Below are 20,298 nucleotides of genomic sequence, written 5' to 3' on the forward strand. Positions count from 1 at the left end.
AAATACAGGAAAACTCTGAGTTTTAATGTATAAGTAAATAAATATATACATACTGTAGGAAATTGAATGTTTTCATTACAACAACAAATTAATTTAATACAGATGAAGCATTTGCTATTAAAAAGGTACCATGGGGACTAGGTGACTTAGCTGTCAAGAAATTTCCCATGGGGTTGCTAGGCACAAATAAGCCCATCACTAATGAATCTCATCCTATTTACCTCACTTCTAAGCCCATTATATAAATTGGTTCAATTTTGCATGAAGGATAAATGCAGTTAGCAAGCTAAAGATCAAAGGGAGAGAAAGCATGGCATTTACACACACTGGCAGACCCACAAAGAGCAGCATTTACCAGATTAACTGCATAATATAAGCTAAAAACTGTTATTATCATTGTATTAGAATTATTATTCGATGATAGTGATAGGTAACATTTACTGAGTTACTAAAATATACCAGGCTTTGTTCTGCTAAGTAGTATGCCTGCCATCATTAGAATTCCAGCATTCTAATGAATCAGACAGTATTATAAAGCTCCTCTTTGCAGAAAAGAAACTGGAGTTTAAAGCAGTTAAGTGACTTCTCAGGAACCATATAACTAGAAAACAGCAGCTGCAATCTATCTACTAACTATCATTTATTTCCAAGACTACATAGTTTAAAAAAACACACGAAAGCTTTCACCCCTCTTCCCGGCCTAGCCTTCCCCTGCTTCCCCCACAGAACCCCTCCCTGCAGGGATAATATGGTCTCTGGCAATGGACACCCCAAGTGCAGGACACACCTTTGAGTACCTTATTGAAACATTAAGTGACAATTGACATAATAAGTTCGTCAGTGCCCCTAAACTTGGAGGCACTAAGTATGTATGTGAAATACTGGCAATGGTTTGCTGCTAGTGAAAACTCTTAGAGATATGCTAAGAAAGTCCATCCTGCCTATCCAACAGATGTTACAGTTGACCACTCTTTACAAACTGACTTTAGTAAATGTGTAATACAGAATGCACTGAATCCTGGAGGCAGTGGACTGCAGAAGGCAGGAAAGCTCTCTCCTCTTGAAGTGCAGCCTGAGAAGCTCTCCTGCAGAAGGCCAGGTCAGGTCAGATGATACGGGGAAATAAGGTAAAACTCAAAAACATCTTCTTTGCAGATTGGGAATATACCACCCTGTGTCCTTTTCACTTGCAACCAGTTCCTGACGTTAAAAATGTATTTTAACATGTCTTTAATCCCAGTTCTCAGGAGGCAGAGGTAGGAGGATCACTGTGAGTGTGAGGCCACCCTGAAACTACATAGTAAATTCCAGGTCAGCCTGAGCTAGAGTGAAACCCTACCTTGAAAAAAAAAAAAAAAAAGGTTTTAAAAAAATCAAAGAAATTGAGACAGGCTGCATTTTTTTCTACTGGAGTTCAAGAGTTTTTAAGAATATGGCTGTCATCCCTCCTGGAATGGCTCCTCAACTAAACTTAAGAGTGTGACTTAAAAGTACTTTTTGAATGCATAACAAACAACTCCATGGGGGAAACCCATAATCCCATTGGGGAGGGTCCCCGGCGGAATGGGGTCAGGGACAAGGGAAACAAGGGTACCAACACATGATGTATCCATACAAAATATGTTGTTAATAAGAAGAAGAAAAGAAAAGAAAAAAGAGTACTTTTTGAAGAAAAGGACCTCCTCTTTTCAGACAGTATAGTTAGTGCAGACTCATGACCAGGGTGAATGGCTTGGAAATTCTTGAGTGGGGAGTTGGAGGCATTAAAACAGAAACAGTTATGCCTGGTTTGCCAGTTTCTCTTAGTTTAGTTTCTCTTACAAGAAGTGGCTGGAGTTAACTGGTTCAAATCCAACCCTTTTATTGTATCCATAGATATTGTTCTTATCATTACAAAGCACCTCAGACAAGAAGGAATGGCTGGAAAGTTTGTTGAACTTTTTAAAAGTGGCGTTCCAATTGTCTAATGTTGATTGAACTACAACTACAAACATGTGTCCAGAATATGGTGCTATCCTCATCTTTTCCCTGTTGACAATGTGACATTAAGACATTCAGAACAGATAGGTTTTGACAAAACCAACCTTGGGTCAATAGAAAAATACCTGAGAACTGTGAAATTGTTTTGAAATTATCAGAGTTCTTCAGAACCTGGATAATTTCAGGTGATATAGATGAATCTAAATTCAACAGTTGCATGTGATCAGGGTCCAAAAAGACCTCAGGATAGAGTTGCCACAGCAGGTATGGAAAATTACTTCCAGTCTTGCTTTAGTAAAAAGGTGGGATTTAAAGGTTTCCACGTTGCAGCTGATAAAATAATATCATCTCCATTCACTATGAAGAGAATGAATACAAGCTTCTCATGAATCTGTGCTCATTATTGCAGTTATTAGTGGCACCAATATTTGCAATTCATTTACCATGCCTGCTGCAGGTCTTATGGCCAAAAAGGCTATTGAAGCTAGTCTATGTGTTAAGTCTTACATAGAAATCTCTAGGCAGTGGGATGGTTACATAGCACTTCTATTCATGTGGAGTACTAACATCTTAATAATCTTGGATTTAAAAGAGTTGGCTATGGATGTTCAACATGTGTGGGGAATACGGCACCCATATCACAAATGATTTTCAAAGAGGTAAAACAGGGTGATTTTATTACTTATGGCATTTTATCTGGAAACAAAACATTTGAATGGTGAGCTGGAGAGATTGCTCGGTGGTTAAGGTGCTTGTCTACAAAGCCTAAGGACCAAGGTTTCATTCCCCAGAACCCACGTAAAGGCAGATGTTACAGGGTGGCAAATGCATCTGGAGTTTGTTCACAGTGGCTATAGGCCCTGGCATGCCCATTCTCATTCTCCCTCTCTCTCCCTCCCATAAATAAATTACTTAATTAAATATTTTTTGAATATAATCTCTGTGATTGTGTTTCTGATATTATCTTACCTCCCCACCTTAGTGGTATCTTATGCCAGAGTCTGCACAGTGAATGTAGATTTCCAGATAAAGCTTTTAGATCCTAATCCTTCTGGCAAGAAAATTCACCTGCATGACATCATGCCTAGTTGAGAAGTTCATCAAATAGAAGAATATGTTATGTTATCCATGTTTCAATCACTGAAAAATAAAGATAGAGATGGGAAATAAACAGTGGAATTCTTAAAGGCCCCAGACTCAGTTTTGTTTCTATGGGACTTAAAGTCCTCTTATATAAGATATCCTTCATTTTATGATAAACTTACCAAAGAGGCCTCTGTACTCCAGTCTATTTAGAATGTTATTATATTGTTGTGAGAGTCTGTTATGACAGATCATATATCCAGTAGGATGTATCGCCAGGAGTAGGACTGCTGCTAAGTATCTGACAAGCAGAGGCCCTAACCCTCATTAGTTAATTCTTATGGAATTCAGAAAGGCAATATTGCTGTGATAAGAGGCACTTTTGCAAATATCAAGCTCTTTAATAAGTTCATTGGGAAGCCAGCTCCTAAAATAATTCATATTTCATCAGGACAGGTGCTAGATGTATTGGAAGCTGCAGAGCTACACCAAAAAGAAAGGAACCCACTGATTATTTTAGCAGGAAAAATATACAAGGAAATACACAAGACTAGACTGTCAAAGGACCCTACTTACTGGGTGTGAAAGCTGTTTTGGCTGAAAGTTATGAAAAATACTCAAAGCTCACTTGATTGGAATTGAAACAGCTCTGCTTCAGTTCCTTCTTGAAGAAAAGTGCAGAATCCTTGGGCCTTTCCAGCACAGAAACATTCTCTTGAAGAACTCTCGCCTGAAATTACATAAAAACAAATACTAGAAAAGTACTCAGTGTGATGCTTCATTTGAAAATGATATGGAGATAATATTGTATAAACATGAAGGATTACTAAACTGTGTGTGACACAAATCTCACAGTATCTGCTCACCATGATATCTTTCATAACTTGCAACTACAAAGCCTTTTGTGCTAGACCCAGAAATCTTTGCTATACAGCTGCAGATGATTCCAATATAATCAGTTATCATCCATGGATACAAATGATTACTAAGCTATGTAGTGGCTGAAATGAAATCTTCTTGACTTTGAGTAATATACTAATGGTGCTACTATCATTGCTAAATTCAGTGTGTGAAGTATGTTGTAGAATAGATCTATAAGTATATGAGTGGGGCTATTTCATCAGACCATTTTGTGAATAAAGGCAAAATTTGAAAAATATAGATCTAATAGGGTTGAAAAGTGTTAGTGTCCTTCCAGAAATGCTGGGAAATGTACTTTCCACATTTAAGTAGATTAAATTATGCATTATAAGAAACAGAGTATTATAAAATTTATTTAAGTTACATAACTCTTATACATATTAAATTGTATGTTATCCATGCTTTTGAAAACATGAAATTTAGATGATCTCTAAGATCCTTATTATTTTCAAAGTTGCCTTGACATATTTTCCATGTGTGTTTTGGCATAGCCAATTTTAATTCCTCCACCACATCAGAAACAGAGAGCCTACTCCATGCAGGCTTATCTATTGAAATAACAGAGATTTGCTATGAAAATTGGGTGTCCTCACAACATATTCTAACATCCCTGGATATTTCAATTTTCCATGTTTTCTAAATCTCCATGTGGGTTTCCAAAGTTCATGAGCCAAACTGTAAGGAAGATGAAATCTGGCCACTGATAAAGCATGTATAAAGACCTGTAGAAAGTGTTGTAAAAGATTAGATATGGCCAACTCCTACCAAACCAGAGATCCAGGGACACAGAGGCTCCCAAGACCTCATCATTGAAGTAGACCTAAAATGAACCCAACATGGCTCAAGGAAATTCATGCAAGAGGAGGCAGAAAGGCTGTTAGAGCCACAAGTTGGGACATTATGCACAGAGACACTGCCTCTTCCCATAACTGATGGCCACCCCCACAATGCATGACCCACAATCCCCAACGAGGATGGTCCCTTCGGAGCGGGGAGGACAGGGAGGAGGCTACAATAGTACCAACATGGCTGTTTACACATTGACTATGTACTTAACTACTAAAGAAAATGAAAAAAAGGAAGAATTACAAAAAAAAAAAAAAAGATTAGATATGGCCATGGATCTCAAGGCTAAAGATCTGACCAAGGTGTCAAAGACCTGTAAGTATATATCCATGGATATTAAAAAAAAAAAAAAACTCTAAAGATTGTTTACAGAATGTTATCAAAGCTGTGTGGCTCTGAAAACCAAATTTATCTTTAATAACTACTTTAGATCCAATAAATATTCAGTTGTCACAGTTGTCTACTAGCTGAAAATCAATTACTCACTAGTGTGGGTTTGTCATTTGGTCTGTCCTACTCAGAAACATGCAGGGCTCACAGTCATGATCAAGAACAGCCCTGATAATAGCTTCCCTTTTCCTTTTCTAAAGATAAAACTACTAAAAATAAATAAACACCAGAGATATTGTCTAATTTTTCATTGAACTACAACTTCAATGATGCTGAAACATATAGTTGAATAAATTTTTACAAACTACAGCCTTTTTTGTTTTTATTATTACCATCCTTTACAATCTATTGGTCAGGGCTCTCTATAGGAACAGAAGCAACAGAATGAATGAATGTTACAAAGGGGATTTACTGGATTGGCTTGCGCATTATGGGCTGGGTAGTCTTCCAATGACAGTCTGCATGCTGGAGAGGCTAACAAGTCAGTTGCTGCTCAATCCAAGAAGCTGGATGCAGTCCCAATCCAGTTCTGGAGGATTCCTGAAGAGCTACTTGTCTTCAGCCCATCACACTGGAAAGCTGAAGAAACTGGCTTCTGATGTTGCGAGTGATGGTAGCAAAAGTGTAGAGCTCACCATTAAGCAGTGAAGCCAGGCAGGCAAAAGCAGCACCACTTTTCCCTCGGATCTTTTTTGTTGTTGTTGTTTGGTTTTTTAAATCTGGGTTGCTTCCAGAAGGGCTATCTGCTCTTAGAGAGAACCTTCTTGCTTCAGTTAATCCTTCCTGAAAATACTCTCACAGGCAGCCTGTGAGGTGTGTCTCAGGTTGATTCCTGATCTAATCAAGTTGACAATTAAGATTAACCACCACACAATCACATTGAAGTTAAGGCATCTCCAGCACCACAGACGAGTCCCCTGTCCTCTCCAGGTCAATACCACCATAAGGCTAGCCACTAGTCTACCCTTCATGGATCCATTTTATATGATTTATTAGCTTTAAAAATCAGTAACATGGCTGGGGAGATGGGTCAGCAGTTAAAGGCACTTTCTTGCAAAGGTTGCTGGCCCAGGTTTGAGTTCCCAATATCCAAGTAAACCAGATGCACAAAGAGGTGTTACGTATGCAGAGTTCATTTACAGTAGCAAGAGGCCCTGGTACACCCATCCCTCTCCCCCTCTTTTCCTCTCAAATAATTTTTAAAAAGTAGAATCAAGAGTTGCAGTATATGTTTTGTATATCTGGTTTCTTTAACTGGACATGATTTTTGGAGTCATCCATTTTGTCTTGAGGATCAGTAGTTCCTCCTTTATCTTGCTCGTCAAGTATCTCATTCTATAGAGGGATATGTAAGTTGTCACTTGCTTTAGCTACTGTAAGTAACACCAATCTGAACATCCTCATACAAAGCATTTCTGGAGGGTAATAACTAGGAATGGCCTGTATGAGACATAGTGCAGGAATGTATTCCTATAGTAGATACTGCCAAACAAGTGTCAGTGCCATGTTTGTCCTTCTGGCATTTTCGTACATACTGTTGTTGGATTCCTTTCCTGTCACCTCACTCCTTTCCCCTGCTCTGTACCCAACTGGCTCTTCCAGTAGTGTATGAGTGCTAGTTGCTTCACACATTTGATTGACATGTTGATTTCATGATTGGCTGGGAACAGGGGCTCTTATCAAACATGCCATTAACCTTCATCTAAATTTCTACTTATTCCCTAAATCCAAGTCTTATCATTCTTTCCCAGAATTAAGATAGCCAGAAATGTTTATTCAGATAGTTATTCTGGATATCAATGAAATGCAAAAAAAAAAAAAATGTTTTTTCTTCAATCAAATATTAACATTTTCTGAAACAGCAAATGTTCACTGGAGGACAAACACAGAGGTTTCTGTTAGATGTGTATGCAAGAATTTTACAGTTGCTTCTCTAAACAAAAGCTGTGTATTTGAATAGGCTGGCTGCCAGTGGCTTTCAGCAGGAATTAAGCAATTAGATGATTCTATTTTTTTCTTTGTAACAAATTTGCCGTTAGCCAACACAGTGGGGAACAAGAGCTCATCCACTGCAAAGCATGGTACCTCTTTTTCCACATCCATCTTCATTAGCTGTCACAGGGTGAATATAAGAAAGTTCCACTTTAAGCAATTTATTCTCGAACCAATTTGATTATGAAGCTTGTGCACAAAAAGCCCATTTGTCAAAAATATAAAATGTATGTGGTTGGGTAAGAGACGATTTTATAGAAGGAGAAGATGAATTAAATTCCCTGAAATTAACAAAGATATATCCATGTCTTCTCACCTTCACTTAAGACTAGCTACACATTGCCTTTCTCTAGACTTTTTAACCAAAATATTTGCTTTTTTCTGACATATGCCATATACAAAACAACATATGTATAACAACTATTCAGCTTCAACTACCTACTTTCTCTTCCTGATTTTTTTTAAAATGTTCGTTTGTTTATTTGCATGGAGAGAGAGAGGGAGGAAGAATGGGCATGACAGGGCCTCTAGCAGGGGTCCTTGCGTGCACCACTTTGTGCATCTGGCTTTACAGGTAGTAAGGAATTGAAGCCAGGTCATTAGGCTCTTCAGGCAAGTGCCTAAACTGCTAAGCTATCTCTCCAGCCCTCATGAGTTGTTTTTTTTTTTTTTTTTAATGAGCTTTACTCAAGGCCAAGTGATGTTCATATATAAATGTTCTTTCATGTGCAAATATTTTGCATAAAATGGTGTCATGGCTATTCTCCTTCCTATATGGTCAAGATGATTTCTTACCTATCTGATATCTTTTCTGTGTTTAGTGTTATTTACAAAGAAAATCTTTGCTCCTGTAAGTAAAAACATGATCATGTCAAGAATTTAAAATTCTTCTCTTGTGTGAGCTTCATCTCTGAACTTCATGAGAGCATCTCCTAGAACAGTGCACCCACTGAAACTACTTTAGTCCAGAGCTCTTTGTATTCTGAAGAATGATAAAACAAAATACCACTGAGGGTTCATTTTGGCTCATCGTGTTGGAATGCCCAGTGTTCCATCTTTTAGTACCATGGTGCTCTTGCAAGCCTCTGCTCTGTAATCCAGTTTGGTTTCTGCCTTCTCTTGCTCCTCTGCAATTCCCCCACTTACTACACTTTCTTCTTCATACAAGCTTCTTCCTATTTTCATTTAAATATGCTAAGGAAACAGATCCCCTTTGCAATAAAATAAATCTCTACCTTTATCCCTCTTCCATTACACATGTCCGTAGCCCTATTTCTTGAAAGGGTGGCCAGAATTGTATTTTCTCATAGACTACTCATTCCTCAATCCACTCAGATCATGTTTCTGATCCCATCACAATATGAAAAATACAGTGTATACCAGTGATATCTGAATTACTAAATATGTGACCAATGTATACCTGACTTTGGGACCATTTGCCACTACTTCCTTTGTAAAATACTTGCTTTTCCTGGCTCCGTGGTACCATCTTCTTTCAGTTTTCCTTCCATTTGTTCACCCACAGCCTTGTGCTTTGTAATGTACTGGTTCTCCCAAAACCTGGTACATGCCAGGTTTTCTGTGCCTTTTTTTCTATGCTCACACCACACCTCCTCCCCAGGCATACCCACCCACTCAAACTCCTGGAGCACTGCCTTGTCCATAGAACAAAAAGTATAGATGTGGCATGAGAAAGAACATTGAGGTGTAACAGAGATGATAAAAGATAGAGTTCTGCCAATCTTTCCAAGAAATACCCCTTTACAGATAGCGCTCAATTCCTTTTCCTGAATTACAGGCCTATAAAGGAAAAATTATACACTTTAACTCAACTCTATCTTTTCACCTCTTTCCAACAGCTGTTTTGAAGTGTTAATTAATGGTTTTACCATCCACTTAGTAAGCAAGCCACTATTTGTGTAACCCCAGTCTTCTCCCTTACCCTTATAAATTTAAATCATTCAGGTACTGATTTAGTCAATTCTAAAAACAAAATTAAGTGATAGTTTTTTGAGTGCTTATTATGTACCAAACATTGTTATTATACCCATTACCTAAATGAATCCTTCCAGTTAACTGTTAAGGTAAGGATTATTACTAATACAGGAATTTGGGGATTCCTATGCAAATCTACCAGAATATGTCAAAACATTAATAATTTTTGGTGTGTTCCTGAATCCTTATCTTATGAATTTGAAGAATGAAATTCACAGACCAGAGCAAAGGGTTAAGAAACATTTTATTATAGCTTAAAAATTTAGGAGGGAGGAGAGAATGAGGGATTTAATAAGTCCAGAATGTAAGAGAAGGAAGCAAAGTGGATCTCTTGCTGAGAGTGGAGAGGGGTTTTGAAAATCCACATACTTAAGAGAAGAAGACCAGCTGATCAGCTCCTGAAAGAGAAGGCAACAGGGACCAGCTGAGCAGCTCTGGCACCCTCCACATCACCCCTTCCCCAAACCACCAATACCAGGGAACCAATGGAGAACTCCAAGGGATCTCTGCCACCCCCCAGCCACAGAGTATCTACCACAGCCCATCATAACAGCAGAATCACTGACCCAACCAGCCTAGTTAAGAACACAGTGCAATGAAGAGGGACCCAGGCAGGCACTCAGCATAAGTGAGACCAGAAAGAAAAAGTAACAGTGCCTACTTACACTGGGTCAATACCTGCCCCAAAGCCAGGTATATAGGCCTGCACTGGGAGTGCTAATTGCACCATGTATGACAGAGCAGGTTATGTGTTAGATTTGAATAATGTATTCTTTTTTTTTTAATTTTTTATTTATTTATTTGAGAGTGACAGACACAGAGAGAAAGACAGATAGAGGGAGAGAGAGAGAATGGGCGCGCCAGGGCTTCCAGCCTCTGCAAACGAACTCCAGACGCGTGCGCCCCCTTGTGCATCTGGCTAACGTGGGACCTGGGGAACCGAGCCTCGAACCGGGGTCCTTAGGCTTCACAGGCAAGCGCTTAACCGCTAAACCATCTCTCCAGCCCTGAATAATGTATTCTTGTTGGCTTTATCATTCTTAAATAAGCTGTATTGTGGGTTGACTTTTGTTGCTTTGGATGTTTCCTGGTTTATAGTGCCTTTATCTTTTTCTTTTAGCATTCTTAGGAACAGGATCTCACTTGGCCCCAAGCTGACCTAGAAGCCATTTCCAGACAAGAAATCTCAGCCTCCTAGTTGACAGAATTGAGGGTGTGGGGCAACACACACCCTTAGGGAATTTGACTTTGTTCTGTTATCATTTGTATTAACCTCCATTCTTGCATAAATACTCCATGTTGGTTTTGATTGAGTGTGTATATTGCTCAGTTGAATTTTAGAATGTGCCTGTATTTTGTTCCACTCAGCCTACCAGAATACTTGCAAAGGAGGCAAACTCAACACCTAGGGTCACTTCTGCTGTTACTCTGGGAGTAATATAAGAGGCACACCTGGCACCTTAGAAGATATTTAATGCCATATTTACATGTCTAAAAATACTACAGTAATTAGAAAATCCAAACATCAGATTTAATTATCAGATTTATAACCTTAAGTGCCTATATTAAGAAATTAGAGAGGTCACAAGTAAACCACTTAATGTTTCACCTTAAAGCTTTAGAAAAAGAAGAAAAAGGCAAACCAAAAATCAGTAGATGGGAAGAAATAATAAAGATTATGGCAGAAATTAACAAAATAGAAACCAAAAAAATTAATGCAAAGTATCAGTGATGGGTTGGAGAGATTGCTTAGTGGTTAAAATGCTTACCTGTGAAGCCTAAGGGCCCAGGCTTGATTCCCTAGGGCCCAAATGAGCCATATGCACAAAGTGGAGCATGCATCCAGAGTTTGTTTGCAGTAGGTAGAGGCCCAGGTGTGCCCATTCACCATCTGCCTCTTTCTCTCCCTCTCTCTTTCTCTCTCTCTCTCTGTCTCTCTCAAATAAATAAATAAAATATTTATTTTTTAAAAAATCAATGAAACAAAGAGTTGGTTCTTTGAAAGGATAAACAATATTGATAAACCCTTTGCAAATCTGACCAAAAGAAAGAGAGAAGAGACACAAATTAATAAAATTTGAGATGAAAAGGCATCATGACAAGAGATACTAATGAAATTGAAAACATTATAATGATACACTTTAAGAACATATACTCCACTAAGTTTAAAAATCTGAAAAAATGGATGATTTCCTTGAGTTATATGACCAACAAAGTTAAATCAAGATGAGATTAGCCACCTAAATAGGCCTATAAAAAGTACAGAGATCCAAGCAGTTATAAAAAAAAAAAAAATCTCCCAACTAAAACAGGTCCAGGCCCAGATGGATTCATTGGTGAATCCTTCACATAAGAACTAATACCAATGCTTCTCAAACTTTTCCATAAAATAGAAAAGGAAGAAATTCTATCAAACTCTACAAAGCCAGCATCACACTGATTTTTATTGATACCAATAGCAGATGAAGAGAGAACAAAAAACAAAAAAATTACAGACCAATCTCCCTTTTATTTTCTCAATAAAATATTGGCAAATAGAATACAAGAATATATCTCAGAAAGATCATTCACCCTGACCAAGTAGGCTTTATCCCAGAGATGCAGGGATGTTTCAATATATGCAAATCGATAAATATAATACACTATGTAAATGGACTAAAGGACAAAAATCACATGATCATCTTAATAGATACAGAAAAGGCACTTGACAAAATCCAACATCCTCTTCACAGTAAAAGCCTTAAAGAAACTGGGAGCAGAAGGAACATATCTCAACATAATAAAGGCTATTTATGACAAACCTATAGCCAACATAATACTAAATGGGGAAAAACTTGAAGTTTTCCCACTAAAATCATGAACAAGACAAGGGTATCCACTGTCTTGTTAGCAATAAGGCAAGAGACACACATAAGAGGGATACAAATTGGAAAGGAGATCAAATTATCATTATTTGCAGATGATATGATTTTATACATAAAGGCCCTAAAGACTTTACTGTCAAACTGTTAAAGCTGATAAACACATTTAGCAATATAGCAGGATACAAAATTAATACACAGAAATTAGTAGTCTTCCTATATACTAACAACAAACACACTGAGGATCAAATCAGGGAAATACTCCCATTCAAAATTGCCTCAAAAAAATAAACAAAGTAGCTTGGAATAAATCTAACCAAGTAAGTGAAGGATCTCTACAAAATGAAAACTTTAAAACACTAAAGAGAAAAAATGCAGAAGACACTGAGAAATACAAAGATAACATATGTTCATGAATTTGAAGAATCAATATTGTGAAAATATAAATCTTACCAAAAGCAATCTACAATTTAATACAATCACTATAAAATTCCAATGGTATTCTTCACAGAAATAGAAAAACTAACCCCAAAATTCATTTGGAATCACAAAAGACCTCAAATAGCCAAAACAATTTTAAGCAACCAAAATAAGGCTGGTGGTATTGCTATACCTGACTTTAAGACATTTTACAGAGTCATAGTAACAAAAACAGCATGGTACTGGCACAAAGACAGACACATGGATCAATGTAACAGAAGAGAAGACCCAGATGTAAATCCAGGCAGCTACAGCCATCTGATTTTCTACACAAATGCCAAAAATAATCACTGGAGAAAAAACAGCTTCTTCAACAAATGGTGATACATTTTTACAGGAGAGTTTATTTCGTGGTAAAGGAAATTGAAATTATGAAACTTACAGGGAAATGGATGGATCTGGAAAGGACTATACAAAGTAAGGTAACCCAAGCCCAGAAAGCCAAATGCCACATATTCTCTCTCATATGTGAATCCTAGCTACAAACGTTTATGCTTGTATGTGAATAGGAGTAAGAATGAGTACCAGAAGCCAGTAAGCTAGAAAGGGGCTATAAAGGGAGGGAGGAGAGGGGCGGACTTAAGAAGAGGGTACTGTATATACGTTAGTAAATGAACAGATTATTGTGGGTGCAATGGTCAGGGGACGAGATTAAGCAAAAGAAGGATGGGATAGGATTAAGCAAAATTTAAGATGTTATAAATAAGCCATTTGGAAACCTACATTTTGGATAATGGCATACACAGAAGTCTCTGGATTTCTAATTCCACCCCTCCAGCAGGGCTAGCCACAGCCCAGGCAAACATTCAGTCCCATGTCTCCAGAGCTCCATGGTAGCCATTATACAGTCCTGGTATATACAAAATATCTTCAGTTCTCCACTACAAACCATCGTCCCAGCTCCATACAATGGCTTTATGGGGCCTCCACATAGGGACCTCAACTGTCCCACACTGCTGCTCATGCAGCTCTTGGAAAAGTGTTCACTTAATGACCTGTTTCCCTACATTTCTCATGCTTTTAACACCTTGCCAGGTGTCCAGCTAGCCAAATTTGTAAATATAAGGAAGATAAACCTTGACCTTGAAGAGCAGCATACTTCCTCAGAATTCTTCCTTCAAGTCATCTCCTTTCAAAAGAATTTATATTCTTACTCATTTGAGCCTTCAACAGGTAGATTTTAATTTCAGGCATCTTTTCCACTGTCACAATAAAAAGCAGTTGTCCCATCCTTACTTGTGTAATGTGCTTAATAATTGCAGTTTCAGTAACCTAAAACCAGTCTATTGGGGCAATAACTTTAAACTTCTTTAAATTTTTTGTTATAAACCATACATCCTTCATATCTTTCTGTTTTATGCCTTCTGTGAAGCACACCAGTTCATTATTTTTAGGCATAGCCTTATTCAAAATCTTAGGACTTGGGCAGAACACAGCAAGCCTTTCTGCCAGTACCCAAATTCCAGCAAGGTTTTCCATTTTTCCTTTGAAAGTTCACAAGCCAAGTATTCATAGTCCACAATTCTCCCTGCATTTAGCATTTTCAGACTTTCACCAGAATAGCCATTAAATTTAACACAACGCAAGGCTTCTCCAGTTCTAAATACATTGCTCCAGCACACAAGTTCCAAAAAGCCAAAATCCACATGGTTAGATTACTCACAGAAGTGACCCCACTTCTCTGGTACCAATCTAGTCCTGGTGTCAGTTGTCTGCAGTCACAATCTCTTCCCAGAAATCGCAATTCTCTATGAAGTGAGTAGAACAACTCCCTAGGGAGATTGTGATAATTCTTCTGACATTTCTGACTTGTAGTAAAGTGTAATGATCTACGTTTTCCCCTACAGGCCCAAAGACAATCCCTCCACTTAGCCAAGCAAAAACTATTCACTTTCAGGTCCATCAACCCTATGATGCTTAGCTAATTTCTATCTTCTATGCATTACAACCATATTTTACAAATGAGGAAACCAAAGACTAGAGATGCTATATAAATTCTAAAGTTTTTAACTAGAAACTATCAAACCAGGATTTAAAAGCTAGAGTTTTTAAAATTGACTTAGTTATTTATTAGAGAAAGGGGGGAAGAAAAAGAAAGAGAATGGGTGCCAGGGCCTCCTACCACTGCAAACAACTCCGAAGACATGCTCCGCTTTTGCACCTAGCTTTATGTGAGTATTAGGGAATCAAACCTGGGCCATCAGGTTTTGCAAGCAGGCACCATTAATCACTGAGCAATCTCCTCAGCTCACCAGAGGTTTTAACTATTATGTTCTATAGTTCTGAAATCTTCTGTATACCTTGTGAAATAGCACAAGATTTTGGATGTAAGCAATCATATATTATCTCTGCCTCTGTCTCTGTGCCTCTTTCTTGCTGAACTTCTAAAAACAGGCTTTCACTACATCTAAGTAAATTCATTCATTCTCCATTTTCCACATACCAAAAGGAAATTTGCAAAGCATAAAGCTAATCAAGCCACTCATTCCCTGTTTTAAGATCTTTGGCCTTTAGAAGGAAAATTCAAACTCCTTATCATGATTGTATGTGATGTGAGCCTCTTTAGCATGTCCTTTGCCACTCCATACTGACTTGCACACCAACTGAACCAATCCAGTCCTGTGTGTACTTGAAACACAAAAACATCATGCTTTCTATTTGGATGTAAGAAGTCTACCACACCCTTGTCCTGCCCCCTGGCTGTATTCTACAGTCCCTGTGAATGGCATGATCTTCATCTCCTGCAGACTCCTGCGCCATACATCCCCACTGAACCCTCTGCTTATCCTGGCACTCTTTATTTTCTAAGTTCTAAAAGTTTTAAAATATAACAGAAATGTTACCCATTTCTCAAGATTTGTTACTTAAAATATCTGATATGGAGGAACTATCAAGAAAACATGTATTGAATAAATAAAAGGGCCATAAACAAGTTTAGGACAATTTCTGATGTTCCCTGTGTCCCTCCAAGAAGCAGATTATGAAGGCTAAAAATGTAACTCAGAGGTAAGCATGACTGCCTAGCATGCAGAATGTACAAATCTCTGGGTTCAAAAAAAAAAAAAAGAAAGAAAGATAGATAGATAGATAGATAGATAGATAGATAGATAGATAGATAGATAGAAAAAGAAAAGAAAGAAAAAAACACAAGGCTGGAGAGATGGCTTAGCCATTAAGGCATTTGCCTGCGAAGGCTAAAGACCCAGGCTCCATTCCCCAGTACCCACATAATCTGCCTGTACAAGGTGGAACCTGAATCTGGAGTTTGTTTACAGTGGCTAGAGGCCTTGGCATGCTCATTCTCTCTATTTGCTTCTTCCTCTCCCTCTCTTTAAAAACAAAAATCTTAAAAAACACAGAAGCAGATTAGATTACCTTTTCTCAAAATCACTTGTTTATCATCCCTTATATGAAATTTCCAAGTACCCATGCCCTATGAAAGACATTTCCAGAGGAACAGAGATACGTGAGCATGCCCAGCTATTAAGGAGTCTATGCTCCAACTGGCAACAGGACAAAATCCTGAACAGCAAACATGATCTATTCCATTGAGATTATAGGTGTGATTTGAAGTGAAATGTTGAAAATGGTTAAAGTAGCACTAGATGGATATGGAGGTAGGGCACAAGCTGAAACTAGAAACAGTCTGAAAGGGAGGGTTTATTTTTAAAAAATGATGACATGAGCACCTGAAAAGCATGAATTACAAGAAGTAATAGTAGCTGTGGTAGTTTGAATAAAATGCCACCCCACAGGCTCATGTGTTTTAAATACTTGGCCTGCAGCTGGTGGCAATTTGGGAAAGTTGCAGAGTCTTTGGGAGATGGTCCTGGCTGGAAGAGGTGTATCACAGGGGATGAGCCTTGAGGTTTTATAATCCAGCCCTCCTTGCCAGTGCTACCTAAAGCTCCCTTTGACTACTTCTTGATGATGTGGCTTACTGTTATTCCCATTCTTTTCCTGTTGTGAAGACACATTCCCTCCAAACTGTAAATAGAAATAAAACCTTCCTTTCCATTAACTGCTTCTGGTGGGGTACTTTGTCCTAGCAGCAAGAAAGTAACTGCTACAGTAATATAACAAGTTGTTTAGAGCCTGGGGAACAGGGATGGATGTAGGTGCACAAGAAAGACTACATGTCAGAGTCATATTTGGGACCTAGATACAAAGGGAAGGACTGTTCAATGCTCAATAGTGACGGGAGAACCAAAGAGTAGCATGATTGGAACAGAGTTTTTAAGGACAATTTAACTCTCCATGGAGGATAGAATATCTTAGAACACCAAAAGTAAGAAAATTCCCATAGATTATCAAATCTATTTCAAAAACATCAATCATAAGAAACACAGCTGTTTGATTTGGCATTGAAAATGAAAACAAAAATACTCAAGATGGAGAATCTACCAGACTGAAAGCAAACAACATGGCCTCTGCCCATGAGCAGCTTCTTTTGTCAAAATAAAAGCAGAAACTGTGATAAAAAACTAAAATAATGTCAGTAGTAGAAACACAAAATTCAAAAATAAATAGGAATCACAAAGTTGGCACTCATCTAGATGGGAAAACAATCATCCATAAAAAATTGAACTGTGAAGCAATTCTTACATAAGTCTGTGGTTCATACTGGAAAGGGGGAGCCAAGAAAAACCTCAGGAAGAAAGGAAAACAAAAAGGACCTGGTAGAGATAGAATTTGTACAACAATTTGATGTGGAAGTTAAAGGAAAGGGTACTATTTACTTTATTCATAGAAAGACAGATAGAGGAAGAGAGAGAGAATGGGCACACCAGGGCTTCCAGCCACTGCAAACGAACTCCAGATGCGTGCGCCCCCTTGTGCATCTGGCTAACGTGGGACCTGGGAACTGAGCCTTGAACCGGGGTCCTTAGGCTTCACAGGCAAGCACTTAACTGCTAAGCCATCTCTCCAGCCCTTTTTTTTTTTCTTTTCTTGATACAGGGTTCCATGCATCCAAGGATGGCCTTGAGGTGGCTGTGTTGCTAAGAACGATCTTGAACTTCTAATCATCCTACCTCTACCTCCCCAATATCTGGTTTATGGCATGATGGGCCTGGAACCCAGGGTTTTGTGCATTCCAGGTGTCACAGTCAGCATCACATTGCTGAGATGAACTTCCAGAATAGACTAGTTTATAGGAGGAAGCGTTTATTTGAAACTTACAGGTCCAGGGGAAGTCCATAATGGGGGAAGAAGTTGGCCCCCTTTCCCAGGTCTTCTATGTCTGCAATATCACCAGCAGCAAAAGCAAGCACACTCCAGGAACCCAGCAGAACTCATATTTCCCAGCTGAACTCAGATTGCTTTCTGTATACCTTAGACTGGAATTCCAGGTTTGCCCCCACACCTTAGGGCAGGACCCCAGGATCCACCCACAGTAACATCAAGTTACAAGAATGAATAAAACTCCTGAATCTATTAGAGGACATCCATGCAAATTACCACACCAGGGAAGCACTCTACCAAATGAGACACATACCCATCTTTTCCTTCCTGCCTTCCTTTCTTGTTAGCTGTTGTTGTTGTTGTTTTGCTGTTTTGTTTTTTGAAATTTATCAGAAGACTTTAAAAATGATGGTGACCACCAGGCATGATGGGGAACACCTTTAATCCCAGCACCTGGGAGGCAAAGGTAGGAGGATTGCTGTGAGTTCAAGGCCACCCTGATACTACATAGTAGATTCCAGGTCAGCATGGGCTACACTGAGACCCTACCTCAAAAAAACAAAAAAAATCAAACAAAAAAAAACGATGGCAACCAAGAGTTAGTAGCGGATGAATGCTAAATTACAGAGGGGAAGTTGTGTTTCAGGGCTTAAGATTTTATAGGAACAGCAGTTGTGACTGATGAAGTGTAAAGTCATGCCAGATAAGCAATTTTAAGAAATTGGGGCATGTGGGAATTTGAGAAGAAAAATAAAGATATTCCCAAGAGAAGTATCACAGGATGAGTAATGAGGAAGAAAGAAAGCCAAAATCTATGAAATGATTAAAAATGCTAGGAGAGTGTCTGTGTGTTGATTATAGGTGACTAAGACAGGAATAGAAGAAAATAGTGTAAAGGAACTTCAAGCTTTTTGAATGATGACTACATAGTTAAGAATGTATCAAAATCATTGGGAATAGAATGTGGGAAAAATATATTCAGCATATTGAAGGCTGTGCACACAGTGTGATTTATACTTTTAAAAAGAAATAAAATGCTTAGAGGTGTGACCTTAAATTTAACTTTTAAAAAAAAACTGGGAGGTCAATAAAATTTAAACTGTTTAACAAAAAGAAAGAAAGAAAGAAAGAAAGAAAGAAAGAAAGAAAGAAAGAAAGAAAGAAAGAAAGAAAGAATGAAAGAAAATGAAGCTGTACATGGTGGTGCATGCCTCTAATCCCAGCCCCCAGAGAGGTGGAGGTAGGATTACTGTAAATTTGAGGCCAGCCTAGAACTGCAGGGTAAGTTCCAGACTTAAGTTCAGACTGAGCTACAGTGAGACACTACCTTGGAGGAAGGAAGGAAGGAAGGAAGGAAGGAAGGAAGGAAGGAAGGAAGGAAGGGAGGGAGGGAGGGAGGGAGGGAGGGAGGGAGGGAGGGAGGGGGGGAGGAAGGAAAGAAGGAAGAAGGGAGAAAGGGAGGGAAGGATAGAGGAAGAAAGAAAGACAGAAAACAAAAGAAAGAGGGCTGGAGAGATGGCATAGCAGTTAAGGCACATGCCTGCAAAGCCTAAGGACCCAGGTTTGGTTCTCCAGGTGCCACATAAGCCAGATGCACATGGTGGCACATGCATCTAGAGCTCATTTGCAGTGGCTAGAGGCTCTGGAATGCCCATTCTCTGTGTCTCTAATAAATAAATAAATAAAAATAAAAATCTTTTTTAAAAAAGGAAGGAAAGAACAGAATGAAATAAGACAAGACCTAAAACCTCTTCTATTGCCTTCCACAAAAGTGGTGAGATGGCAAGATCACAGCTGTTCTGTTAAGAGTCTGATGGTTCAGCTTTCACATCCTCTTCAGGACCCAGATGTGCATGGTACAGGGCTCAATGAAATCTGACTGGAGCAGCCCACCTCACCATCCACACACAGAGCTTCACAAATCTGCCCTACAACCAGTCCTTCCTAGACTCTGATGTTGCCAGTAAATACGGTCAGCAGAATATAGAGCTGTCAAACTGAAAAGAACCCCCCCCCCACATTCAGTGAAGACTGCTGTCTCTCCCCATCCTAATTTGCTTTTCATCACACATCACTTCATGTGGAATGAGCCTGAAGTGGATTGTGAGGGATCCATTTATGGGGAAACTATGTTAATGATCTATTTCAACCAGTTACTTAGGTTTGGTGGCTTCACGTTCATAACTCAGAGTCATGACTGTGTGCCATGGTAGTGTAGGAGTGACATCAGGAATCCCTCCCCTCTCCCTCACTTACTATGCTTGCAGCACTAAGCAACACCACACAAAGTCAGATGGAACAAGTCTCATTATGAACATGCCCAGATGCCGGTACCAAGGTGCAGGGCAGGGGAAAAGACACGATTTTCTATATGGATGGTTCCAGAAGCTATGGGAAATTCTCCCAATTATAATCAAATGTGCAAAACTGTAAAAGGCTTAGTTATCAAGAAATATGCTCTAGAACGCTTTGGTCAAGATGGCAACCGCCTAACTGAGACACACCTTCTGGGGAAAGAAAGGCAAGGCAATAAGGGTTCATTGGGTCTTTTAGCAGAGAGCAATCT

At 38.8% G+C, this 20,298-nt stretch overlaps 1 pseudogene; it reads left to right on the plus strand.

Annotated features, from left to right (window-relative positions):
• Positions 1 to 761: 761 nt before the first annotated feature.
• Positions 762 to 3,904, plus strand: LOC101611644 (annotated as a pseudogene).
• The last annotated feature ends 16,394 nt before the right edge of the window (positions 3,905 to 20,298 follow it).

Source organism: Jaculus jaculus, chromosome 4 (assembly GCF_020740685.1).
Source record: "Jaculus jaculus isolate mJacJac1 chromosome 4, mJacJac1.mat.Y.cur, whole genome shotgun sequence".
Taxonomy (NCBI): Eukaryota; Metazoa; Chordata; class Mammalia; order Rodentia; family Dipodidae; genus Jaculus; species Jaculus jaculus.